This window comes from Catharus ustulatus, chromosome 10, assembly GCF_009819885.2.
Source record: "Catharus ustulatus isolate bCatUst1 chromosome 10, bCatUst1.pri.v2, whole genome shotgun sequence".
Lineage (NCBI taxonomy): Eukaryota > Metazoa > Chordata > Aves > Passeriformes > Turdidae > Catharus > Catharus ustulatus.
The window spans coordinates 5,690,841-5,718,434 of record NC_046230.1 but is presented as its reverse complement, the minus strand read 5'-3'; positions in this window follow the sequence as shown (position 1 = coordinate 5,718,434).

The following is a 27,594-nucleotide window of genomic DNA, read 5'->3' as shown; positions in this document are numbered from 1 at the left end:
TCTGCTGGCCTCAAAATCAAGAGGTGTCCTCAGCAGTGGGCCCTCACCACGTGTTTTGTCCTAGACCCTGTTCCACTCAATGCTGGGACTGGATGTTCAAGCTGTGCCCCTGTCAGCCTGAGCCTGCTGTGGTCTGGCCATTCCTGCCACGTTCACAGAATTGCAGAGTGGTTTGGGTTGGAATGGAGCTCACAGATCATCCAGCCCCACGCTGTGCCATGGACAGGGACACCACCCACTAGGGCAGGCTGTTCAGGGCCCCATCCAGCCAGGCCTTGAGCACTTCCAGGGGTGAATTATCAGTGGGCTGACATTCCTCAGCCTCTGTCCTGGGGATGTGTGATCTCCCTGCAGTGTCAAACACAGGTGGCTTTTGGCAGTGGAACGGTGCTGAATAAGCACTCCCTCCTATTTATCATCCCATTTTCCATGTCTGGTGGGAGAACAAGGTGAGGAGGAGGGAAAGGCACTCCTGAGCCATAGCTCAGTACAGAGAGACTCTGGCACAGCAGCCAGGCACGCACATCCCCCAGCTCCCAACCACGTTATTGTATTACAGCTGACATTCCTTCTTTCCACTAATATGTTATTTTTGCTCTGACAGCTTTATGAAGGAGAAAAGAGAAATAGAGAGAGAGAGAAACACGTACCCGGACAGACACAGACAGTATTCATTCCTTATCAGCAAGGAATGGGTTTGCCTCAGACACCAGAGATCTGCTGATTGAAACATCTTGCTGTCTCCAGCAGCTCACTCTCTGTCATGGAAGGCAAATTCCCAGAGCCTGCAGGTTCCAGTGAAAGGGGCAGGAATAGGTGGGGAGGGTTGGTCTGCTGGGGATTGTGCCTTCCTGGCTTGGGGTACTCCCTGAACTCTATTGGGATGTCTAATTAGTGGGAGAAATCAGGCTGCTGCCCGTGCTGGGATGTTACCAACATGGCAGGAGGGTGGCCATGGGGTGGATTCCCTTTAGTGCCTCGTTCTTGTGTTGGGAAGGCTCCCCAGGCAGGTGTGGCTCAGGGAGAGATGTCCTGTCTGTGCTGGCAGAAGAGTGATGATATCCCCATGGAATCCTGACGCTGTTTCACTTTGGAGAAGAGAGAGAGAGAGGGGACTGAAAAAATGTGTGGGAAATGGCATTGGTCATTGTGCTTCAGCCAAAGGCCAGTGGGCAGAAGGAAGTGTGTGGGGGAAGTGGGAGAGGCAGGAACAAAACCTAAAAAGTTGAGGGCTGTGATTATGAAAGTGGAAAAAAAAAGGAATGTGAAACAAGCTGGATTTTACTTGAGCTGGATGTTTGCTGGCAAAACCTGAAAGGGAAAAGAAAAAAAAAAGCTGTGAATGAAAGTGAGAGGGGAAATGTCCCAATATTAAAATAGTGCTGAGGTTTGCTCTGCATCCCATGATTCATCAGGTGACCTGGAAAATTCACAATGTTCACTCTCATTGCAGGAGAGATGGTTGGAGCTGCCAGTCACGGAAGGACCAGCCTGGACAGCGAGTCCCTCCTTGGACACACGGATCCTGGGTGGTGAGCTGGCCAGGGAGCAGCTGCTAAAAGAACTCTAAGGCTAACTAAGCATCCTGCACATCCACGTGCTTCTCTGCCTTTGGCCCATTCCCTATTCCCAGGATGCCTGACCTCCCTCTGCAGCAAGATCTGCATCAGGCACCTCGTGCTGTCCCCAGAACAGCCCCTCTTGCTCGCTGTGTGCTGGCTGCCAGGAGGAACAGCTCCAACCTCTCCATTCCCACATTGCAGCAAAGCCATTCCATTCCCAAGCATGATGGGAGGAAGGCCGATCAAACAGAGCAATTAATTCAACAAACAGTACAATTAAGCTGCGATCCCAGTGTAGTTTCCACCCTGAAACAGAATAAACAGCCTTCCCAGCACGGATAAATAAACTCACAGATGGAGGCTTTTGTGAGTGGCGGAGTTTTCCCTCCGCAGCCCTTCTTGAGAGCACATAAAAATCGCGGAGTACATAAATCTCTGGCTCTGCGTTCTGCCGGCTGGGGAGGGAGGAATGGTGCTCCTGCTGTGGGGCAGATGTGTGCTGGCTCGGGAGCCAGGGAAGGGAGCTGCAGGCGCACAAAGGCTGCTCCATGTCCCCAAGGACAGCCCTTGTCACGGTCCTGGCACCAAACACGTGCTGTGAAAGCTGTGAAGGAGGACAGTGACCTGCTTCACACGGGCTGGACTCACTTGTTGCTTCAGGAACTGATGGAAAATCCCTGGTTTTGAGTGGGGTTTCATGGCAGTCTGAGCTGGCAGTGGAAAAAATAATCTGGAGAGCCCTTGGGTACAAAGAGCAGAACAGAGGCCTTTACCCAGAAAAAGGGAGGCAAATATTTCCAGGGATGATGCTGGCTGCGTGGAGATGGTGGGATCTAGGCTGCCTGCTCTGACCCATTCCAAAATCAGCTGGAGGCTGTTCTGGGAAAGGCTTTTCCATCGCCAGCTGATCTCCATCCTGAGTTATTTGAGTTGGTGAAATGTTACCTCCCTTGAGGGCTGGCTGACTGCAGGAACATCAGAGCAGCGTGGGGAAGGAGGATGTGGAGTTTGAGCTGGACTTGTGTGGGAAGAGCAGCTGGAGTGAGGTGTTCTGCTGGCATCAGGGGTGGAAAAGATGGAAAGGGCAGGCTCGGGTTATATTGCAGCTTGCACGGGATTTGGGGTCATTTCTTTGAGAAGTAGCCAAGTCGGAAGCAGGAGGGAATTGTGCAGTTTAAGAGGTGTGAAAAGCCTGTGCGATGTGACCCTGTAGATGTTGTGGGGAGAGAAAGGAGGTTGTTTTTTTCCAAGAAAAGCTTTTATCGTGCTGTGTGACCATGGTACTGCTGGGAGAGGTTGTCTGGGGGCCAGGGAAGAGATGGGTGCTCCAGGTGAGTGTCACTCTGTGGCCACCCCTCTGCTCAGCCCTGGGAGCAGGCACGGTGGGGAGCTGGGGAAAGTGTGTGGAGGTCACTTACCCAGCTAAACTCCTCCCGAAGAGAGATTTAGCTGAATTCTTTCCTTTTTCCTGCTAGATGTTTGTGGTCCTCTTCTCTCCCTTCTCTCCTGCCTCCTGGATGGATTGCTCAGGATCTCTTCAGCACCCAAAAAGTTTGATTTAGCATCCAGGATCCTCCTTGGTGACTCAAGGTAGCGAACCTGGCTACTGTGCTAATGGTCAAAGGAGCTGGGGAAACCATTTCCAGCCTCAGACTGGGTAAAACCAAACAGTGGGAAGGGTTGTGCTGAAGTGGTTCAAGCTTAGGGATGTTCTGTGCATGGCACAGGGAGTTCAGCACCGGGAGTTTAGGGACCCAGAAGATATCTGGGTCAGCAGGCAGGTTTCTAGTGCTGGGAAAGTTGTTTGGCTCTGATGTTTGCAGCAGGGAGGCTGTTTTGTACCAAAAGCCACATTCCTCAACCTTCATGGAGTTGCCTCAAACACAACTGGTGGACTCTTAAATCCAAATCCTTCAGATCCACTCTTTAAACCCAAGCCCTGTGACTTGGATGGGACTCTGAGCAACCTGCTCTAGTGAGAAGTGTCCCTGCCCATGGCAGGGGGTTGGAATGTTGGAATGAGATGATTTTTAAGGTCCCTTCTGACCCACTGTGATTCTGTGGTAAGACTGCATGTGCTGTCACCTGGGCAGGAGTTTCCCAGAGATGTTTTCTTGGATTGTTGTTGTATTCTGGGACTTAGCCTGCTGTGGCTTCACTTTCATTGCTGCCTTGGTATTGCTGTTACCTGTTAAGCAGCAGATCTGATGGTTATAGAGCAGACTTTCTGAGGCTCCACATATCCTGGGTTATGTTTGGACTTGGGAGAAGAAGGAAAACATTCCTTTTGTCCTGACTGGTGACATAACATCATGAGATCAGAGCTCTTCCACTTCCAAATAGGAAACAGCTGCCATTGTGCTCATTCTCCAAGAGCTCCCAGGACTGGCCACCCTCCAGCTTCCTGCAGAAACACCCTTCTGCTTGCAGGGAGCCAGAGGTGACCAGCTGCTGTGACCCTGCCCTGTCCCCAGCCTGGCTGCAGGCATTTTGGCTGACACAGCCAAACCCAGGATGCAGGACAGGAGACTCAGTGTCACCAGGCCAGGGTGTAAACCACAGCTGGCTCAGCAAGGGAATGGTTTTGAAAGCAGATGTTTGCCTGTGCTCCGAGCTGGCCACAAAAAGGCCATTGTGGTTCTCTGGTGCTGAGCTAAGGAGCTCCACTGAGGAGCAGAGCACTTGGCTTGGAGCTCCTCTAGGTTTCCTGTGACTTCTGGTCATCTCAAATGAGCTCAGCTCTGCTGGTGAAAAGTCATGGCTGTGCTGTGTCCCATGGGCCTCTTCACCAGCATCCGAGTATTAACTTCATTCCACTTCTCATCAGAAATCTCCCTAAACTCCAGCTCAGGATTTTTTAGGACAAGGGTCTTAGTGGGAATGCTCTCCATGCAGAGAGGCTCTCACAGGCAAACAGGCAGCAAAGCTGGCCTGGGTTCATTTATTGCAGTGTGGCAGGAAGGGGATGCCCTGCTGCTGCCCAGCCCTGGCCTGGGGGCCCTCAAACCAGGGGGGAACCTGGAATCAGCCAAAGACCTGGCTGGGGAAGAAGCTGTTCTGGCCACTCTGTGGACAGGGGTTTGGCTGGTGCTTTGGCAGCCTCTGGTGAGTCTTAAAAGCTGCAATTGTTCTTGGAGTGTCCTGGGCAGGGCCAGGAGTTGGACTCTGCTCCTCATGAGCTCCTTCCAGCTCAGGTGGTTCTGTGATCCTTGGCAAGGCTTTAGCACTAAGGGATGGGCACTGGTGTCCTGGATGATATCTGGACAGAAATCCTGCTGGATCATGGCCCAGATCTGCACCTCAATCACCCTGGTGTCCCAGGGAGGTCCCACCTGTGTTGGGGGCTGTGTTTGCCAGCACCCTCTCCTTGGGCTGAGCCAGGCTGCAGGCAGGGCAGGGATGGGACCTGGCTCTGGCCCAGCCTGGAGCAGGATCCATCACAGATCCAGAGGGGGTTGCTCTGCCCCTCTTTGACAAGTCAGCCATGGCTTCTGTTGTCGTTTACAAATCTGGGGCCCTCTCAGTGACTGCTGTCACTGCTCCATGACAAAATGTGTTTCCTTTGCTGGCGTCCCTTTGCAGAGATCCCTTAGACAGAATGTTTGTACTCACTGACATGGAACAAGCTCAATGGGAATGAAATCATTTATAAAAGTCACGAGAGCCTTTGGATATTGGCGCTTCATTTCCTGCCACGTTCACCAAGTTGCAATTAACACTGACCTGAAATATTGCACAGGGCTTTTTGTCCTGTCTGTCCTCTTTCATCCCTCACTTCCTTTTTTCCTTCCTCATTTCCTTCCCTTCTGAACTGGACATATGTCTCCATTTTCACCTGGTTTTTTTTCCTCTCCTCACCCATTTTGTTCTCAGTTTCAGTCTCTTCCCTTCTCTTTGTGCTTTCTTCTTTTTTTTCATCTTTGCTTCTCTTATCTCTTGTATTCTTCTCTTCTCCTTGCTTTATTCTCCCTCTATATTTAAACCCAGGCAAAAAGCAAATTATTTATGAAGGGCTGTAATTTATGATGCATTCTTAATGTCTTGGAAGACACAGATAATTTATTTAATGAGTAAAGACACAATAATTCACAGATGATGATTCCAGTCAGAAAATTAGTTTCATTAATTTGCTGTAAATTCGCTGCCTTGATTTAGTGCACAAGGAGTTTGTAAAACTCCATGAAAATCTTTGTCAGGGTGTTTTTTTTGTCATCACTGGACCAGTGTGGAAGTGTGCTGGCTTTCCCACCCCTTGCTGGCTCTGTCACACTTGTGCCCTCCCAACAGTGAGCAGAGATAGCTAAAACGTTTCTTTTTCACTCTATGTGTGTAAGAGGCTGAGGAGGAGCAGGGATGGAGGTGGAATTCCTGTTCCAGGAGGTGATAAAACAGGCAGCAGTCTCAAAATGTTTGTTTTGCAAAGCCACATGCTGTTCTCAGAGCTTTTGCCTGGGAAGTTCGGTTCTACGAGAGAATAAAAAAGTCAGTTTCCTTTTTTTAATAGAGTATAAAAGGTACTTTTTCAAATAAATTTCAGCACAGACTATTTTACAGGGGATTCTTGCTGATAACTGCAGTCTATATAAATATTATAGGAAACCTATAGAAGTGATTAATGGTGTACTATTGATCTAATCTGATTTAACTAAGTGTTTGCATCATGCCTTATTAATCACAAATAATGGGGCTCCAAGGACACCTTGCAGAATCAGGGCTTTGCTCTTCACAGCACTCAGTGTCCACAGAGTCTGGCTGTATCCTGCTGGGACTGCTGCAGTCCATGGAGATTCCTCATGGGTGAGATCCATACTGTATTTCATGGTTTTATTTTACAACAGCCCTACCAATCGTGCTCTGTCAGTTGTGCATCCATAAATGGACCTGGCTGGATGGGATTCATCCCAGAGCTGAAGGAGCTGGAGCATGTCCTCTACAGAGGCCTGGGGAGCCGGGGGGGGTCCCAGCTGACTGGAAGCCAGCCAGAATTATTCCAATTTACAAGGAGGGCATGAGGGAAGATCCAGGAGCCTACAGCCCTGTTAGCCTAAGCTCAGTGCCCAGGAAAAATAAAATGGAGAGGATCACACTGGGCACCATTATAGGTGTTTAAAGGACAATGAAATCATTAGGTACACACAGCATGGATTCACATTCCTGCCCAGTTCTGTTGAATATTTTTATCAGTGATCTGGACACAGGAGCTGAGTGCACTGTGAGTGAGTTTGCTGATGGTAATAACCTGTAGGTGCTGCTGACTGCTGAGAGGGTTGAGAGAAGTGACGGTTCTGATAATAAACTGGGAGGGGAATGGCTGGAGAGCAGCCCTGCAAGAAAGGTTTGGGGGGGCTGTGTGGCAGCAGCTCCACAGGAGCCAGTGGAGCCACGAGGGAAAAGCACAGCCTGGACAGGGAAAACACAGATAGCCAAAAAAGGTGTGTGTCCCTCTGTGTTTAGAGTGGTGCTCGAGTGCTGTGTCCACTTCTGACCTCCACTCAGAAAAGGATGTTCAGAGGCATTAATATGGGTGATCAGTCACTGGAACAACCTTTCTGTGTTTGGGAGAACCTTCCTGGAGAGGTGCCTACTGCTCCAAGCCTGTCAGTGGTTAAGGGATGTTTGGGCAATGCCCTTATAACATATTTTGAGTTTTGGCCAGCCCTGAAGTGGCTCTTGGATGCGATGATGGTTGTAGGAAGATAATTCTGCTGGCACTGGTGGTAGTGCAAGGAGCAGAAATCTGAGCACAGGGTGGATGCTGTTTCCTCATTATAGGTGGGAATAAGCTGTTTCTGGGATTCATGTTCTGACTGTCTAATCTCAGTGGACTGTGAGATTCCCCAGACAAACTGCATCTGCTATTTGCACTCATTGGCTTCCCAGATAATTCCCGTTAAATGTATTTCCCCTTGATTTTTCCTGGTGCCTTGTGTCTTTTACCACAGTTGGTTTGGTATAAGCAGGGCTTGAAAAGACATTTTAAAAAGTTATAAATGGCATTCAGAGTGGGCCCATCCTGCCCCTCCCTGCTTGCTGTCTACAAAATCCTGCACAAAGGGTTGGACAGGGCTGTGCTTGGCTTGTGGCAGGTGGAAATGTCCCTTCCTGCTGGGCTAGTGAAGTGAAAGCCTCCAGGAATTCGGGAAAATGCTTGAGAAGTGCATATGCATGTGAGTGTGTGTCAAAAATTTGATTGTATGTCCAAAATCTTTAGAAAAATAAGTGATGTTGGGTGAGAGCTGATTGAGCCACTCTTCCAGGTCCTCTGAGGAGCACAATCAGTGGGAGCACTCAGCAGGAGCTGATGGAGAGGAGCAGAGGATGATTCCTTCCAAGACAAGGTCCTGGAGGTCTGTCACTAATTTGCTGCCTGTTCTTGTGCTTCTCAAGCTTGTGACCACCCTTTTCTTGCTTGTGCCATGCAAGCCGTGACAGCAGCTGTGGTGCTGTTCAGCAGAGCCTCTGCTGGAGTGAGGCATGTGCAGGTCAAGGACTTTGTTACCCAGGGTTGTCTCATGCTTGAACCTTTTTTTGGTAGAAGTCTGAGCCCCAGTGGTTCAGTTTTGGCCTGGCAGAGCCTTGCATGTCTTGCAGTTGCTTCTCAGGAGGGTGTGTACCTGTGGCTGACCCTATTGTGCTTAGGTGCTCAAGAGCAGCCTGGTGTGAGCAGAGCTGGGTGAATGTCCCTGGTCCAGCCTCACCTGCTGCCTTGGGGACAGGAGCCTTCACACCTGGACATGTCCTCAGCCCACCACCTCATGGCTCAAGGCTATTTTCCAGCAGGAGAGTAATCCTCCCATCCTTTCCAAACCTGCTTTCTTTGGGAGCAGAAGGGGACTTCTCTGTGCCAGAGGACCCTTGTGTGGAAGGGTTGTGCATCTGGAGCCTGCATGCTGAGCTGCAGCAAGGGATGGGATGCAGGAAACTGCTCTGCATGTCCACTGCACGGCTCTTGAACCCAAACCTGCCCTCTGTGTAAGGGATCTGTGCTGGATTTGGGATTTGCTTGTTTGAAATTCCAGTCTTGGGAAGGGCAGGGCTAAGTGGGAACTAATGCTGCAGGCCACCATTGTCTGGTGATGGCTGTGGGCTCAAAACCTGCTCACAGCCCAGGAGAGAAGAGTTTTCATGCTCTTGGCTCTGCTGCTGGTCATGGATCACTCACCCCTCCTAACTCACAGCCAGCACAAAGTGACTGAACTTCTTTGTTTGTTAGAGGGGCAGGAACAAGAGCTTGGCAAAGCTTGTCTTGCATGGGATGAGTCCTCCCCAGGTGCTGTCTCAAGCACTGAGTGTTCCCAACCTCTGCTTGGAGTTTGGCACATGAGGAGCGACTGTCCCAGGCTCAGACCTCTCCTCTTCCCTGGCAGAGGCTGAGCAGCATGGTGGGAGCAGCTGAGCAAACACAGGAGCAGCTGCTCACACGTTCCTTGGCCCTTCTCCTCCCTGCAATGTCCCCTCCATCCCTGGACATCTCTGAGCCTCCAGAGTGGTGCCAGCTTTGACCTGAGGGCCAAACAGCCTTTGCCTCTGGCCAGGGGTGTGCAGCTGCGGGGACTGTCCCTGGCAGAGGCTGGCACTGCCCATCCTGCTGTAACCAGCCATGATCTCTGTCTGTTCTGTTCAGCCCTCGTCCCTCGGGTCCTTGATGTACGACTTGGAAACCTGGATATTTGGGAGCTGGCCAGCTCCTCTTCTCCAGAGGGGCCAGCAGAGGCTCTGGGTTTGAGTTTTCTGTGGAAAATGGGATGAAGTGCTTTCCCCCTGCACCTGCCAGCAGTGTGGCCTGTTTGCTACAGCCAAAAGCAGCAGGTTTTGTCTGACTCTTGCCTAATGTCCCATTCCACTGCTCTTGCCTAGACAAGGGCTCCATCCCTTATCCTGAGCTGATAACAGGGAGCTGTTTCACTCCTAGAGGAGTGCTTGTCCTTCAGTTTGTTTTATGCTGTTCTTGGTCTAACTTGAGTTCTAGAATAAAACCACTGCTTTCTTCACACCAAGACAGCTCCATCGTGCCCCTTCCCTGAGCACCTCTTTGTCCCCTGTCCCTGTGTGCCACTCTGGTGTCCCAGGAGCTGTTTTTGCTGAGCTGCCTGCAAGAGCACATGGGCTGTCCCCGAAGAATTGCCGTGATTAATTATTTTTAATTATTATTTTTCTTTTTTTTCCTCCCTTCAGCTGTTTTAGAATCTCCTTTCTCAAGGTGGCACAGCACAGGCTTTGGTGGTTGTGCCAGTATCCTCAGTACTTCCCTGGGGTTTGGAAATTTGGAGCCCCTTCCCCTGCTCCCCTCAGATCCTGCTGCACCTGCATCCCTGCAGAGGCATCCTGTCACACCAGCCAGGTACTTTAGGGTGACTTTTGCTTTTCCAGCTGGCATAGCAGACACTGCCAAGAAGGCACAGAAATTGCTTTCCCTTCCCTGTGGCTGCAGGATCTGCTGTTCCTCCTGGGAACTCTGGCTTTGCTGGAGTCTCTTGCCTGGGAAAAGGGCTCACCACCTCCCAGAGAGGTGGGAATTGGAGACACACAGCCCTGCCTGCGGCTGTCCTTGTCCCAGATGGAGCAGGTGATCAGCCAGACCCCTGGGAAAGGTGCTGGCTTGCCTGGATCCCAGGTGGAGAGGAAATAGCAGCCCCCTGGAGCTGCTCAGGCTCCCTGCTGAATGCGAGTTCACGTCCTGAGACCTTTTCCAAAGCATGAAGAGGAAAATCTGCCTGGGGCCGTGGGGAAACAGTGAGTCCACAAAGCAATCTGCTTGTGTTAATCTCTCATGGCACAGCATAATCGAGCTCAGCCCCAGAAAAGTGCTGGGCAAATATTGGTGTCTTTTTTTTTAACTTGTTACAGAAGCTGGAGCTTATCGCGCTCTCTGAGCTGCAGTGTCTGCTCCTCTGGGACAGCCTGGCTTTCTTCCTGAGGACACACTGCCTCTGGTAGATGGGAATGCCCAGCTTAATTTGAATTTTGCACTCTTTTCCCTGCTATTTCCCTATTGAAAGCTGTCCTGGTTAGCTGCTCCCCACACCTTCCACCCATAAAAATCCCCGTGCAGAGACTCCCAGGGGTGCCCTGGTGGGGTGACAGCAGGGCTGCCCTCTGCAAACACCAGCTCTGGCAGCTGCCAGGCTGTTCCTCCCCACTGTGCAGTGAGGGAAAATGCAAACAGCTTCTCCCACAGCAGCTCTGCAACCTGGGAGCTCATAAAGGCGAGAGCACTTTTAATTATGGGCTTGTTCCGATTATGCCCAGGCTTTGTTTCCTCCCATGGAGCGGGCCAACCCTCTGAGGTCAGGATGAACTTTGGATACAGAACTTCTGGCACTCGCAGTTAGGAAAGCTGGAGAGTTTCCCCCTCCTGAAGCCAGGCACCTGCAATGTGTGATGTATGGCTCTCCCGAGGCTGCTCCTCCTGGCTGTAGCGCTGCTGAAAGCAGAACAAACACATTTGTTCCTGGACACAAAACAGCTTTTCTGTTTCCCCTAGTCTGCAGTGCCCCAGGAGCCCCCTGTTCTCCTCCCACCTGGGAGATGGAAGAGATGATGGAGCCTTTTGGTGAAGCTTCTCATCCTAGGCTTGGAGTCGAGATTCCTTCAGCTAGACTCTCTCCTTAGACCCTGAACTTGAGCTGACTTGAAAATGAACTCTGAGCCCCCTCTGGAAAGGGAAAGGAGTGCCTGCAAGGAGAGGTTCAAGCTGGGGTCTCCTTTCAGTTCCCCTCTCCTGCTGCCTGTGTATGGAAAATGACAGCTCAGGTGCCAGGAGCCTTGGACAAGGGGTCTGTACCAGAACCGTGAGGGAAAAATTAATTTAATTCTGGCTTGGAGCAGGATTATTGTGGAGTCTTTCAGGGTACTGCATCTCTGTCTCGGCACTGTTGCCCTCTGTTTGCTGGATGCCAGTACAGCTGTAATGGTTATGGCCAATTAATTAGAACCACTTCCCCTTGTTTTCCCCTTATAAATCACTTCCTCTTTAGTCAGCCTGCGGAGAAAACAAGGAGAGAGTGAAACAATCTGAAGTAAAATATGAAGCTCCCTTTTATTCCATATTTCAGACAAAGGCAGGCTGTGGGACAGGCAGGGAATGGGCTTTCTGAGCCAGTGCTCTGTGAATTCACACTCTCTTTATGAGCCTCTCCAGTGCATGAAGTGAAGTTTTTAATGGCTGTGGCTGCTCACTTTGAATGGCTGTGAAGTCTGGGTCACGGCAGAGCAGCGTAAATTCCCTTTCTCTCTGCTGCCATCGGAATTAGCTTTTTCCAAAGTGCAAAGCCTGACGAGGGCGGGCCAGCTCGGGGCTTGGCCATGATGAGGATCTTAATCAGGGCTTCAGCCACAGTTTCCACCCTGATTGTGAGGGAAGAACAGGGTGCTGCTTTTGTGTTTGTTTGGCTTTGTTTAAAGCCTTTCTAGAAGTTGCCTTTGACCGGCTCTCCCACTGCCTGGAGGTGTCACCTCCATTCTCCGTGGAAAATGGACCAGGCTTGGTGTAGCTGAAGCTGGGTGGGATAAGTCTGGGCTTTTGTGTTTAGCTGCTCAGAAGGTTTGAGTGATCTTGGGCTCTTTGCTGTCCCACCTGAGGGGTCTCATCCCTGGGGCTGTCCCTATAGAAGGTCCCAGGAATGAATGTGATTTTGTCTGTAAAGATTTTGGAGTGAGATGGGTGTGGATTTCTCTCATGGCAGCCTGGTGGGTGAATGTGATCCACAATGCTGAGTGGGCAGGGAGAAAGAACCAGCCCAACTCTGCTTTCCAAAAATCTGTGGTTGGGTCAGCTCAGAGAGCTTGGCCAGCACTGCCTCGAGGTGTGAAAGGATCCCACAGGCTCCTGATCCCACCCAGGCACTGCCCTTGGTTATTGTGAGATGCAAATGGAAAAGGGAAGTTCAGGTTGGATATTGGGGGAAATTTCTTCACTGAAAGGGTGGTCAGGCACTGGAACAGGCTGCCTGGAGATGTTCAAGGATGAAGTAGATGTGGCACTTGGAAATATGGGCATGGTGGGAATCAGTTGAAGGTTGGATTTGATGATCTTGAAGGTTTTTCCAACTTTAATGGTTGGATGATTCTCTGGCCAGAGCTTTTCCCAGCTCTTTCCCACTGCAGCTGTGGTACTTTGTTCTCCAGGAGTTGTTCTTTCCAGCCTTTGTTGGCTTCCCAGATACCTTTGCAGGCCTCCTCCAGCCAGGACTGAGCCGTGCAGCCATTCCTACTTTCCAAACCTTTCATCAAAGTGGAAGTCTGGGCACTGTGAGAACTACACTGTTTCTCTTTTATCCCAAATTCCGAAACCTTAAACAAAATAGCCCCTTGGCATTGTTCCTAGGAAACCACTCAGCAGGCAGTTGGAAATAATCATACAGATAATTTACTTGAACACTGCCCATAGGCACATTTTAGTCTTCTCCTCTATTTCTAAAGAAATTGGAAAGAGGGGCAGTGTTACTGTCTTTTGAGAAATAATAGAGGCCCAGGGTTGCACAGGCAGCAATTCTGGAATTTCTTTTGTAGCATTAAGGGAAAATTAAAAGAAAAAAAGGAACGACCCAAACCTCAACCTGCAAGTAATGGTAAGCAAGTGAATTCTGTTCTGTTTTCAGATAGAAAAAAGTTCACTGACAAGTTTTTTCTTTTATGCAAGTATCCAGAGGCTATTTTGAGTGCTAGTCAGAGATATTATTAGGCTCTTGTTTTGAAGAAGGATTAACAGAAGTTTGGGAGGGAAGTAGATTTTGGCTGACATGGTTGTATTGTTGCAGTCTTCCCCCCCCCTTCCAAAGTTTTCATCTTCCAAAACTACAGATTTTAATTAAAAAAAAAAAAAAAGGGAGGGGGGGGTGATTCTCGGCCTTTCAGCTCTGCAGCACATACAGACAAATAAATTAAAAAGTGGGAGAAGTGGAACTAACCCAATAATCCGTGAAAACCTAATTTCCCTCACAAGCGTCGCTGACGCAAACGTCTCCCCTCTCCCTTCCCCTTCTCCAGTTCAGGGGCAGTGATTGGAGAAATTGGCTAACAAGATCAGAAATTTAATTACCGTTCTGCCTCCCCTTCCCAAGAAATTGGATGTCACACTTCCTTGTAGCCTGTTTTGAAGATGTGCTGGGGCTGGTGTTCACATGACTTGGACCTGACTCCCTACCCTCTCCCTCCTCTTCCCTCCCCTATTCCACATGGAAATATCCATCCAGGGCTGCTAATCCCTGCATTAGCTGAGATGTGGGAGGCCGTGGGTGTTCTGAAGGACTTTGCTGGGCCTACATGGAGCCACTTTGGGTTCCTGGTGTTGGAGCATCAGAGGGAGAGAGCAGGAGTTGGGATGTGCCATGGAGCAACGCCTCCAGGTGCTTCCCATGCCTCCTTTTCATGCTGGAACAGGCAAAGGGAGCAGACAGGGTCAGAGATGGCTCCGGGTTTGCTCTAATATTTCTCCTCTGGTTGTGTGCCTGGGCCACAGACAGCACAAAGAAGAGTTTTCCTGTCTGTTCGAGCTGTCTCAGATCTGCACTCCCAGCTTTGCCCTCGTTGCTCCCAGGCTGAAGCCTTTGCAGGGTTCCTGCAGATGCTGAGGAGCACAGCCTGTCTCTGTCTGGCTGTGGTGAGGGTCTGGCAGGGCAGAGATGAATGAGGAGCAGAAGAGAGGAAACATGGCTCGCTTTGTAGTGTCACTTCTATCACCGGAGGGATCTGGGACGTGTAATTAGCTGAAAAAAGGAGGCTGTTCTACATAACACAGGCCTGCTGTCCCCAGCCCAGCAGGCCTGGTGACCCAGCCTTTGGTCTCCTGGCTGGCAATGTCACCACAGTCCCCTGGCAGCACAGCAGCCTCGCTGGAGACAGATGCTCTGTTTATTTTTCCATTTGTATTCCCAGCGTGTCCCGCACCGTGCTAACTGTAAGCCTGGCTTAGAAATTCCCTGCAAGCACCTTATCAGATAATGAATAATGATTTATTGAACATATGGGTAAACAGCACAGATAAGATATAAATACACTTCTGAAGAGCAGTTGCATTTGTAAGGATCTGTACCAAACCCGCCCCGTGGATTCCGGCTCCGCTTCCAGCTGCCACAAAGGCACCTCCTGCTTGGGCTGCTGTGCATCCCTGCAGCTCCCCTTCCGTGGGGGAAAGCAAAGGGCAAGGGGCAAGGGCAAAGGCACCTGCCAGGAGATACCCACAGGGCTGTGGGCATGAATTCACTCTGCCTGTAGCAGCCAGGCTGAAGCATAAGAAGGCTGCAGTGCTTGAGCCAAAATTTGAGTTTTGATTTGATTTTAAACAAGATTGAGGACTTGTTCACCCACTCGAAACAAAGCAAGGCTGTGGAAGCAGTGCTGCTTACACAGCTAAACCAGGGTGAAGACAAGAGGCATGGCAGCTCTGTGAGCATGGGCTGGGACCCCAAACCTATGGGAGGGGTTTTGTTGGCTTCTGGAAAATGGGTTCATGGCACTGAAGCCTTCCACGTGCCCAAACCAGCCTGCTGCTGTGCTTGGCCATGCTCTGCCCCCCTGTCAGTGGATTCTCTACAGCCTGCAAAGAGCAAAATCAGCTCTCTTAGCACATGGTTGCGTGGTTTTTGTGCTGTGGCTGCCTCTGGAGGGAGATGGAAGGCAGGATCCAGCTGTAAACTCAGGGATATGATATGAATGTGGTGACAAATGCTGTTTGTGCTGCCCTGGGGTGGAAAGACTCACTTACCTTCCCTTTTGGAGTAACTCATTCCCAGCAAGCACCATCTCAGAGGCCATCCTCAGTGAAATGAGTGGCTGCCCGTGTGCCCTTGTTGAGTCTGCCACATCTTTGTTGCTGAATTTGCTGGTGGAAAGCCCCTTGGAGATCCAGCACTGCTGTTTTCAGGGTTGTCCAGGAGCCGTGGTAACTCTTCCCCCTGCTCATCCTCTGTGCATCATCTCCTGTGTGCACCCATTGCCTCTCCCCCGTGCCAGGTGTGTGCAGCTCCTCTCTGCAGCAGAGTGGGGGGAGCTGTCAGCTTGGCCTCTGGATTTATTCTCCCTGCTGCCCTTGAGAGCCACTCCTCCGCTCTGTGGCCAGGGGACCTGCCATCAGCCAGCCAGCATTATTTGCAGCCCTTCCAAGGTCGTGGATAAATGATAGTTGTGCTTTTCTCTCTGTTTAATCATCAGTCACCAAAGGCAGGGATGTTCAGATCCTTGAAGGCAGAGGAGAATCAGACATCACTGGGTGGGCAGGTAGGATGTGAAGGGTTGTGAAAGACCTGGCTTATCCTGAAATGAGAACTCAGCCTGGCATTTTGGGGGTTGTGATGCCTGCCTGGACAAGTGGATCGAGACAATTCTGGACTGTTAAAACTGACATGGGATAATCCTGTGAGATGCAGAGGAGGGACAGTTCAGGAGTCCTCTGAGATCATCTTTTGTATGCAGGAGGCTGGTGCAGTTGATGAGTGTGGGAATACAGTTAGCTGGGGTTTTCCATCTTTGCTCCTGCCATCTGTGAGTGCAAAGTTGTTTTTTTTCTAATGCTCTGCAATAGTGGTTGGGGCATTGCTTTCCTCAAGGCTTTTGTGGGGACTTGGGTATCATTTCCTTTTTTTGATCTGGAGATTTTTCAGTGATTCAATTTCCCTCTTGTTCCCTCCTGGCTGTGCTCATCCCCCTCTTGCTTTATCCCAGCAGGCCTGGCTCACCATCCTGTGACTTCTGGACTAAAAGGTAAATGACAAAAGCTCGAGGTCGGGAGCCTGATAAATCTTTGTGATCCAATCTGTTGGTGAGTACAGCCATGGAGAGAATTCGATTTGCATACATTTCCTACCCGGAATTCCTCTGGAGCTCTTGGGAGTCACCATAGCTAACACAGGCTCCGAGCTGTGGGGTTTATGTGCATGCAGAAAATACCCCACTTGCTTTCTTGGAAAGAGATTTACTGGAGCATTTTTTGTCTTATTGTCCACCCCCCTCCTCCTTTCCTTGCCCGTCAGGGGATTTTGTGCTGCTGTGGAGACTCTTTGATCTGAGTTAATTCTTTGATGAAGCTTCACAAGACAATGGGAAAGCAGAGCACTGCTCTGGGGAGAATCCTTCCTGCTCAAAAAGAAAAAGGTGGGAATTGTGCTGGCTCTTGGTGCAGCCCAAAGGCAAAGAGCCTCCCTTGCTGCTCCTGGGGCTGTGCTTCAGTGGTGGAAACTGCATATGGATTCTGCTCTGAGCTGGGAGGAAAAGTGGGAAAGGCTGGATGCAGGAGGGTTGTTTGGATCAGCAAGGGGGAATCAGGGTGGGTAATGCCAAAGAGAGTGTGGGGATTTGCCTGCTAGAGGGACAAGGCCCCCATGGGCTTTCCTTGCTCCAGGAAGAGGTTTAGGGATCACTGGTGGGGGACAACCCATGGCCTCGGCCAGTTTGGAGTTGTGTCTCAGCCAGAGCTGCTGTTAGAAGCATGTCAGGAAATTTTTAAGCCCAGCTCTTCTTTCCCAAGGCTTGTTGGCTTTCCCATACAAATTGGAGTGGATGTAGCCATGGATGTGACTCCTGTAGCTGCTCCTCACCTTGGAGAAGCACCCGCCAAACGGAGCTGTGCGTGCCAGGGACCCTGGAACCACGGGATCAGCTCCCGTGGGAAAGTCACCCAGCTGCCTCTCCTTGGCCCTGGTGTCTCCTCCTTCCCCTTCCTGTGGCTGCTGCCCTGTTAATTGATTGCTGCCCCGTTCAGCCCGGGCTTGTGGAGCTGAATGCGCCAAGTTAAAGCGCGAGAGCGGAGAAAGGGAGCAGCGATTCCGAGCATCTGAAAGATTACAGCACAATCTAATGAGCTCATTAATTTCATTTCATTAACCAAACACTGCTTGTGGAGAATGGCAAATATTTAAAGAAGCGCAGCAGGGTCAGAAACACATTTAATTAATGTTGTCACGTGGTGCTGAGAACAGGAGGGGGGAATAAATCCTGATGCCATACATTAACATCCACGGTGACTTCTCTTTTATATTTAATGTGCTGCTTGGGTGAAAGGCCTGCCTGGCTCCTGTGAGCACAGTGCCTGAGCAGCTGAGTGTGTTTGCCCTTCCTCCCAGGGTCCATGGAAGCCAGGCAGTGCCGTTATCCTGTTTAGAAGGGAATGTTGCAGAAAGAGGAGTGGGCTCTGTCATGGGGTCCATGGGGGTGATGCTGGTTTCCCTGTGGTCCTTCTCCTTGCCAGGCCATGCCTGCTGTGATTATCACACTGAACTAGTGATACCCTGAGCTCAGCTTCCTGTTCAGCCAGCTGGGCACTGTGGGTGCCTCAGTGGGAGCGAAATCCAAAGTGCATAAAAATGGTGTGGAAGAGAGGGTCGAATCCTCTGTCAACCCCTTTGAAGTTTGGTGCTCTTGGCTGTTTGTAGGGACTGGTATCAATCACAGAGGTTGCAAAGTGGGTTCTCATCCCCTTCTCTCCTGTCTCTAAGGGAATTTGGATTTGGTTTTTTTTTTGGCAAAAACTGTCTGCATACTTATTAATCTGTTGTGGAGGTGGGCTTTGCTAAAATCTCATTTTGGTGTGGGGGAGGACATCTCATTTGTGGTTCTTCCGTTAGGGCTGCTGTGAGGCATCTGAGGAAAACTACAGATTGCTTTTCTGATTGTCCTGTACACTCTGCTTCTTCGGGAAAATTGAATTAGGATGGATACCTGGATTGCACCTGAAGGTCTGGGTTTCTCACTGGCAAATTATTTCTGTGGTTCCAGTTCAAGGAGCATCCCTGCTAAAAACTATCTTGGAGGGAGTGGAGCTGGATTTTTACCCTGGAGTCTGGCAGTGCTTTTGTGTTTCTGGGTGTACTTTGTGACACATGGGGATACTGTTAGCTCTGCTAAAGGGCCCTGCTGCTGAGAGGGCCAGGAGCTGGCCCCAATTTAGGGTAAGGGGTCAGCTGAGCTTGCCTGGGATCTTCGTAGGGCCAAGAGTGTGGTACCATGAAAATCTGCTTGGTCAAGGAATTGTAAAACCAACCCTGCCTTGGGGGACCCTCTCATCCTGCCAGCAAGCCTCAGGACTTCACCCATTCCTTTGCAAGCCTCTCCTCGGAGCAGAGCTGTGTCTCTGTGGGCAGGACCACTTTTCCCTTGCCATAAAAGCAAATGCCCCGTGCTTGGCAATATTCCTGGGTGGCAATTCCAGCAAGTACTGGAAATGCAGTATTGATGGTGGGGGAACCTCAAAGCCTGCCTGGCTGGGCAGGTGGGGAGCAGGCAGAGCCAGGGGGGAGCTCTCATTACTTCCATAGCTGGAGGAAGCTGCTGGGCTCAAAGGCTGAGCATAAATTGTCCATGATTTAGTCCTCCAGTGACAGCTTTCTCCTCAGAGTGTGGCGCTTCCACAGGCAATTCCATGCAGTAGGTGAAGGCAAAGAGCAGGAGGAGCTGGTGTCCTTTGGCTCTGCTCTGTGGCAGCTCTCCCATTACCCCATCGCTCACCCCTCGCCTTGTCATTACTTGATTCCTCTTTATTGCAATAAAATGAAGCCGTGCTTCGAGCTGCCGAGTTCATCCTCCAGCACGCAGCACTACCCCGGGTGGCTCGAGGCCAGGTGCTTCTGACAGGCTCAGCTCTGGGAAAAACCTGCTGCTGGGATGAGTATGGGGGCTGCCTGGGGCTGACAGGTCTCAGCAGCACTCTGGAAACACTCACACCCTTGTGTGCCAACAGAATGAGGGATCTGTCCCCCTGTGCTGGGGACCCAGCTGTGCAGGTGGCCCAGAATGAGGGATCTGTCCCCCTGTGCAGGTGGCCCAGAATGAGGGATTTGTCCCCTGTGCTGAGGACCCAGTGGTGTCCCTTGGGGAATGCCAAGGGTGGCTGCAGTTACTGCTCCCTACAGAAGAGCCCACAGTGCCCATTGCTGCACTGGGGCTGGAGAGGCAGCAATGTCTGGTGTGAACTCCTGGTGGTGGTTTGGTTCCAACCTTTCAGCTGACCTTGAGGGAGAGCAATGGCTGAGTGGAGCCTGTGTCCTTGGCTGGCAGCTGATGGCCCAGGGAGCCCTGGGACCTGTGCAGGATGAGTGTGACTGGTGCCCAGGAGGCAGAGAGTGACAATTTCCATGGTGAGTGGGTTGGCATGTCCTTCCCAAACCTGACATATGGCTCTTGGGCAGGCCCAGCTTGTGCTTTGTGCTTGGCTGGACGGTCCCAATATCCAGCTCAGCATGGGAACAGGCAAAATCCCTGCTTTTCCTTGGGAAGAGCAGCAGCCCAGCATGACCTGGAGAAAGGTCCCTGCAGGCCCAGCCCAGCCATAGCACAATGGAGTTTGGCTGAAGTCAGGGGCTGGAGCAGGCGGTGAGAGCAGTGGGGAGCCTGGCAGGACTCAGCCAGGTTTGGGCAGCCTTGCCAAGCCTTGGAGCCAGGAGGCTGGGAACGTTTCTGTGCTCTTGGTGACCCTCCATGCCCTTTCCCAGGAGGATCTGTCTTTGTCCTGGCTTTAAAGCCATGAGCAAGATACCCCACTGCATCCTGCTGAACCTCTTCTTGTGCCTGGGAAGAAAACCTCTTATCCTGCCTGGAATCCCTGGGTCAAAACTTGGGGTGGCTGGGGAAGGAGCTGTGCCCTTCAGCCACTGCTCGAGGGTTGGGCTCTGCTGCTCTGCCCTTTGCAGGGATTAAAACAGTGCTTCCCTGTGGCTTCCTGGCTCCCAAAAAAGCCAGGTCACACCAGGGATGTGACAGATTGGCCACTGACCTGGAAGGATATCAAATGGAAGGATTTAGCTTCTAGAGAGGGCTTGTCCAAGGAACTCATAGGTGTAGAACCAAAAAAGCTTTCCAAATACCAATGCTGTCTGTTCTGCTGCTCCTCAGAGGGAGGAACTGGAGTGAAAGAGCACCTGACAGCAGAATGCTCCCTGAACCACGACTGTTTCCCAGAATTCCCATTCCCAGCCTCTTTGAGGAAGTGTTTGACCATCTTTGAGGATGTTTTCTAGTTCACTGGTGTTATCTGTGAACAGATTTTTGTGCCCTATGCTCTGAGATTTGGCCCATGACCAGAAGTTTGCTTGCCCCTTTTGTACTCCAGATCCATGAACCCCTGACAACTGGCCAGCTCAGGGAAGTGGAAAAACATTTTCTTTTAAACCTTTCCAGCAATATTGACAAATCAGGAATGCTCATGGGATCAGGAAGAAACAGTTTTACTGGTAGGAAACCAAAAGGTAGAACGTCAAACCAAAAATGTGCAATTTGACAGCACCTAAAATAGTGTTTTTATGTAATTATTATTTTTGTCTTTTCAGGGTGAGAAAGATTTCCTGCTCGTGAGCTGAAAGGCAAAGATTTTTTTCCCAGCTCTGGTAGTGGCACCTTCTGCTGTCAGAATTGATGGTTCAGATTATCAAGATACTTCAGGCTTCAATACTTATGCTCTCTTAATTGAGGTATTCCAGATACTATGGATTTTTTTTTTAGTACATCCTTAGCTTTTTGTTGTTTTCCATGGTTCAGTGGTTGCTTCTTTGGGTGAACTTAGAGTTCTACCCAGAAGGTAAACAGAACTCCTTAAATAAATAAGAAAAAAAATGAAAGAAAGTGAATCTAAATATAAATCTGTCAAAAGCAGACTCTTCTTTCTCTCTGCAGCAGCATTGAAGGGAAACAATCGATTGCCAGGATCTGCATCCAGAGAGGGAAGCAGGGGGCTGGGGGAATATCCTCCTTTTGGCTGCCAGGTGGGATCCAGCAGCCGTGGGGCTGGGTGTCCATCAGGGGTGTGGAGACAGATCCATGGACTGTGGAGAAAAACCACATGGGGGAAGTCATGGCTCAGCTGAACTCTTGAACAAAAATCCAACAATATTCCACATATTTCACCCTTGTGGGTGGGGGGAAAGGAAAAAAGAATGTTGTTTTTTGCTGTTTGGCCCAAACCTTTACTTGCCCTCCAACTTAGTGGAAGATGCCCTCTGAAGGTCCAGTTTCTCTGCTCCTGGGAGATGTGCAGAGACAGCCTTTTGGAATTCTTATCTTGCTGACAGTCGTAGAAACTGGATCTCCAACAACAACTTGGCTCACTTTTGGTGGTCACTCAGTCCATAAAACACCGTGTTTCCCTTCTCCAGCTCTTCCCTTGCAAATCTTCCCTTGCTCCCTCTTCTTTGTAGGCACTCTGGCAGCCATTCCAATTCATGGAATGTTGGGCTGTGGCTGAAGCATTTCAGTCTTTTTTACCAAGGAAGAAAAAAAAAATTCTTTTTGTTTCTTGTGGAAGAGTTGAGACAAAAAATGGTTTTCATTAGAAATTCCCACAGGGAAGGAGTAGCAGACAGAATCCTGTTCTCTGACTAACACCGAGGCAGAGTGAATCTTTTATAAGCTGTTTTAAAGGAGGGATTGTAAACAGAATTGTCCATGAAAATGGAGAGTGTCTTGCACATCCTAAAAAGTGCCGGGCTGTTGTTGTGCAGGAGCTGCTCCTGTTCCACCTCCTCTGATTAAACACCAACACACTGTGTTTAAGCAAAGCCTCCAGGCAGCTTTCCATATTCATAAGACAAGGGCTTTACCAGGAAAGGCAGCTTTTTTGGGGAATGTCAATATGAATATTACAGTCTCTCTGCTCTCTGTATTGTCCCCTAAACCGTCAGAGTGAAATTGTAGGAGATAATGTACAATTATGCTGTCACTAAAGTGTGTGGAGCTGTTTGCAGGAGCTTTGGAGAGAGATCCCTCTAGGAAAGGCAGGGCTGCCTGCTCCCACCTCTGCTGGGCTCCAAAGTTGGGCTGAAAGCTGCATTTCACTCTCTGTGTGAGATAACTCCCTGAGCCTCAGGAGAGGTGTGTTCTCCTTGTTCTCTTCAGCCAGGGAAGCGTGGCCCATGTTGGGAGTGGAGCAAGAAGAGGAGATGTTAATAACTTTCAGGAATGCCTCAGGATGACTCAGAGACATTCATTGCCATCCTAAGGACATGGAAACACATCTCCTGCTCCTCTAGCTGGTAGGGGTTGGTTTTGTGTGGGTGGAGAGCTTGGGGAGCCCATCTTGCCTGGCTCCTCCTTGCACAAGGACCAGGTTTGGGGTGCACCTTTGGATGAAGGAGTTTTTGGGCTTGGGAGTGAGGATTTGCACACTGCTGAGGTTTTGGAGGTTCTCTCATCACCTGCCATGTTTATTGGTTTAAATCACTGATAAGTTCTCTGAAGGACTGTGGTGACAAAGTGGAGGTGAGGCTGTGACATTTTGCAGCCCTGGGGACAGGCTCCTCTTGCCTCTTTGGTTTCTCTGAGTGATGTCCCCACTCAGGGGTAAATATTCATTCTATTTATTATTAATTTCCCCCCATGTAATATTTAAACATGCTCAATATTTAAATGCCATGCTCTGGAATGGCCAGAGCTGGGGGAGCTGCTGAGCCATGAGACCATGATGGTTTAACTGCCCTGGTGATGCTGGGATGGGCCAACCTCCTCCTTCCACTGGGAATTCCAGGAGTCTGTCCTGTGAGCTGGAACCAGAGTGATTCTGGGGTGGCATTTGTTTAGGATCCCTATGGAGCTGCAGTGGTGTCACTTGCAGGGATTGCTGACCTACGAGGTCCCTTTCACTTCTTTATCCCCCTGCTCTGAGGAGATGAAATCCACTTATGATTGACCCATTTGTAAACAGCATGGATCCAGGCTGGCAGCTTGGGAGGAAGCCCCTTCTCAGCTGTGGGGCTCCAGAGGGTTGGGAAGACCTTGCAGAGAGGGGTTCCTCTGCCCATGCCTGGCATGGCCAAGCTGCCTGGGGCTCAGCTGAACCTCATTCTCTCCTTCTCCCGGGGCAGGGAGCTGATTTGCTCACTTGTGAGGTGCTGGGGGGGGGGGAAGGATGGGCTCCAGACCCTGGCTCCTGTGAGCCAGGATGAAGGAGCATGGAAGGGTGGTGGATAAGAAAAGCATCCCGTTGCCAAGCAGAGCAGTTTTATTGCGAGTCTTAACGGGATTTATTGTGCTTTCCAAGAGCCCCAGAGCCAGATTCCATGTAGTTCAGCTGTCACTAAAAGGCAAATGCACAGTTCTGGCCCTCCTGGCCTTGTTGACATCCCAGAAAATGAGATTCCTGAGCGGCGAGGAGCCAGCAGGCAAATCCCCCTCCCCAGAGCGTGCTGTCTTCAGACCCCAGAGCAAAACCTGGCACTTGGGAAGCTGTGCTTGGGTTCATTGGTACTGATCATCTGTCCAAATTCTTCCTTGCATGTTCAGGCTGTCTCTGAGACCCACAGGGCTTGGCCTGAAAATCTCTCATTCAATGGCATTGATCTCGTGGTAGCGAGCTGTTTCATTTAATTGTTCTCTCTTTGTTTCCCTGGGAATTTTCTCTCCTTCCCTGACATGAAAGGCTGTCCTTGCTGGTCAGAGTATCCCCAGGTGGGGTCTCCTGGCTGGCAGGGCTGGATGTGGCTGGGGAGCATCTCTGGGAAGGGCATGAGGAGAGGAGCATCCCCCCATCCAGCCTGTGGGCAGGGTTTCACAGAGCACTTTGTGCTGACAGGAGAAGAATAGTGGGACTGCAAGTCTGTGGCTTTTCCCCCCCGGATGTGGGACAAGGGGATGTCCAGTGAGAAAAAGTGTCTGCTCCTGTCTTCTGTGCTTTTTTTTTTTTTTTTTTTTTTTTTTTTTAGCCCCCGTTCCCATGAAGATAATTAAATCAGAGGTTATGGTTGTGGCTGGGGAAGGAGAAGTGTCAGACCGCCGTCCCTGGGTGGGGTCCTGGTACCTTCCTTCCTCCCACAAATGCCACCTCCGAGCAGGCATCCGGCCCCGCTCCTCTTCTGTTTAATTTATGGATAAATAATTGCAGCGGCGGAGAATAAATCAGGCGGCTCCGGCGGCGCTTTGAGCCGGCTCGTTCCCGTCCTTTATCCCGCTCTGAGCCAAGGCATTCCCGGCCCTTTATCAACCTCTGAGCCATGGCATTCCCGTCCTTTATCCCGCTCTGAGCCATGGCATTCCCGGCTCGTTCCCGTCCTTTATCCCGCTCTGAGCCAAGGCATTCCCGGCCTGTTCCCGTCCTTTATCCCGCTCTGAGCCATGGCATTCCCGGCCCTTTATCAACCTCTGAGCCATGGCATTCCTGTTCCTTTATCCCGCTCTGAGCCATGGCATTCCCGGCCCTTTATCCCGCTCTGAGCCATGGCATTCCCGGCCCTTTATCCCGCTCTGAGCCATGGCATTCCCGGCCCTTTATCCAGCTCTGAGCCATGGCATTCCCGGCCCGTTCGCGTCCTTTATCCTGCTCTGACCAAGGCATTCCTAGCCAATTCCTGCCCTTTATCCCGCTCTGAGCTGTGCTGGCGAAGCGTTCCCGGCTCTCCCGTTCCTCCCTGCCCATTGTGGGCAGCCTGCAGACCTGCCCCCTGCTCCAGCTGGCCCCGGCCACACGAGGGAAAGCATTCCCCAGGCTCCACAGGGCTTCCCCAGGGAGGGTGGGCAGCGGGGTTTTTATTATTCTTTACAGGCTCTTTGGGGGAGGGTTTCTCTGCCATGGTTTTGTGGTTTTCCTTCCAGTGCTGCGGTACTGAGAGATGTTGGGAGCACAGGGTGGGTGGCTGTGTGTGGGGAGGCTCTGTAGGGCTTTGGAGCAAAGCAGGTGTGCATTTATGGTCCTTTTTCCCTCAGAGCCAACAGGTATCAGTAAGGAAAGATTTCCTGGTTCATGTCAGTTAAAATCAGGGGCCAAGTGGTGTGGAGATGCTTTTTTTTTTTTCAGTGCAGACAGGACTTCTGACAGCGTCAGTCCTCACAACAAGCAACTAAACTTTTTCCTGCCCCAACTGCACAGGTGAGAGGGTCTGAGGATTTGGGGAACAGCCTGGGATGCTGGAAGCTCCCTCGGGGATTTGTTGTGTTTCTCAGGCTCCTTGATCTCTATTTTACCCCCAGCAGAGCTCGTCAGTGCCCAGCACCCTCTCACAGTGCCTGAGAAAGTGTGGAATAAGCTGCCAGCAGGGCCAGTCCAGGTGTTAATCCTTTGCCAGCTGGATTTTCCCAAGGCCATTCAGTGCAGGTGCCCCTTCATGGCATCAGTCTCAGAGCAGCTGGGAGGGCTGTGGGGCTGTCCCCACTCAGCAGAGGCTCTTTTGCATCCTGTACCCTTTCCAGTGGCAGTTTCCCATCCCATTCCCTGTGGAATGGATGCAAATGGGAATTCGTGTGTCTGCAGCTTCCCAGGGTGTTCCTGCTAATGCTGGAGTCACACGTGGGGTTAGTGTAGCACCAAATGCAGGGGAGAAATAAATAGGATTGGGAGATTTGTCCAAGAGAGCTGGAGAGGGACTTTAGGGAAGGACTTGAAGTGGCAGGTCAAGGAGGGATGGCTTAATGCTGAAAAGGGCAGGTTTGGATGGGTTATTGGCAAGGAATTGTTCCCTGTGAGGGTGGGCAGGCCCTGGTACAGGGTGCCCAGAGAAGCTGTGGCTGCCCCTGGATCCCTGGAAGTGTCCAAAGCCAGGTTGGATGGGGCTTGGAGCAACCTGGGGTAGTTGAAACCCAAACTATTCTCAAATTCTATGATTTGGGAGCTGAAAAGGGATTGTGATTGTGTAAGGCCATGTGACACTGAGCCAGATGTGTGCTGCTGGCTGCCCTTCCTAGAGACCAGCCAGGCCCCCTGGAGCACCCTTTAATGGACTGGTGATTGCTCCAGGTGCTGTAGAATGGATGGAACAGAGGCAGGAAAAGAGCCCTGGGACAGGGGAAAGGGCACATGGAGACTTTTGCACCGATACTGATCGGTATCACTCTGGGAACATCTCTGGTCATCAGTGCTCAGGAGCCAATCCCAGCAGGGAGCTGGTGTCTCTGAAACCTGAGCGTGCTCCTGCAGCTGGGCCCAGCCACCTGCCAGGCTGGAATGGCAGCCTGGGCATTGTATGATCTGAGTGGGTTTGTGGCTCAAACCCTCCTGGTTCCTCAACAGAGCAGCTCCTTGCACCTCTCCCAGAGAGGGAGAGAAGTACTTGTCTCCAATCTCCATTCCTACTCCAGGGCTTTGCATCTAATTTTGCAGTTCTGTATAAAATTTGAGATTGCTGGATGGTGTTCTCTGGGAGCTGCATCTAAATCTAGAAACACTGCAAAAACAGTCTGCATATATTTCTTTCTTTTCATTATTTTTTTTAACCCTGAGCCAATCAGTTTCAGTTTTGGGTGAAATTCTGGGCCACATTAGACTTCAGCTTCAGGAAGCAGAAGAAATGCATGATGTCATCAATTGTGTGCCGTCACATGCTCTTGAAATGCCATCAGACTTGCTAAATATTCAGTGTATATTTTCTGTCTCAACAGACTGTGTTGGCTGAAACTGCTTATGCAAATGAAAAGCTGTACCTCTTCAATAGATTGTTAGGAGCTGATCCTGAATAATTGGGGTTGAACGGAGCAGTAGGTGGGAGAAGTCAGCAGAGGCAATAATTAATCAAGTGGCTTCTTGTCTGGGCTGGCTGTGGATCCCAGAAAACCCTCTGTGAAGACAGGACAGGCTCCGTGGAGCCTGATCTTCCTTCCCAACCACTGCAAATGCCTTGCAGGAGCCTGAGTTATGCAAAATCCCTTTTTTAGGTTTTGCCCAGCAACTCCCAAGGGAAGTCTGTTAGAAAGTCTCAGCATGTGTTTCTAAACTCCAGCTTATATTCATTCCCAGCTGCTTTGTTCATGACTCTTTCCCCCGCCATTTTCCTCCCTCCCTTTTTCCTTCTCCAGCCCTCCATGTATTTCCAGACCCCAGCCATGTCCCTTCTTGGCTTTTGTTTTGCTGGACTAAGTGAGCCGAGCTCTTTTCATCTCCTCTCAGGAAGCAAAGCTTGCATCACCCTCTATTTTGCAGGTCTTTTTGATCTGGAGTGGACCCAGTCTCCCAAATCAGAGCTTTGAAAGATGACAGAGCCCTTTCCATGGAGATGTTGGATGCTGGGATGGGGGGTGTGAGAGCAAGGAGCCCACATTCCAACCACAAGCCCCAGAGGGAAGCACAGCACTGCCAGAAACAAGAAGCAAGGAACTCATTTCACACTCAGGCAAGTCTCTGGTAAAAGAA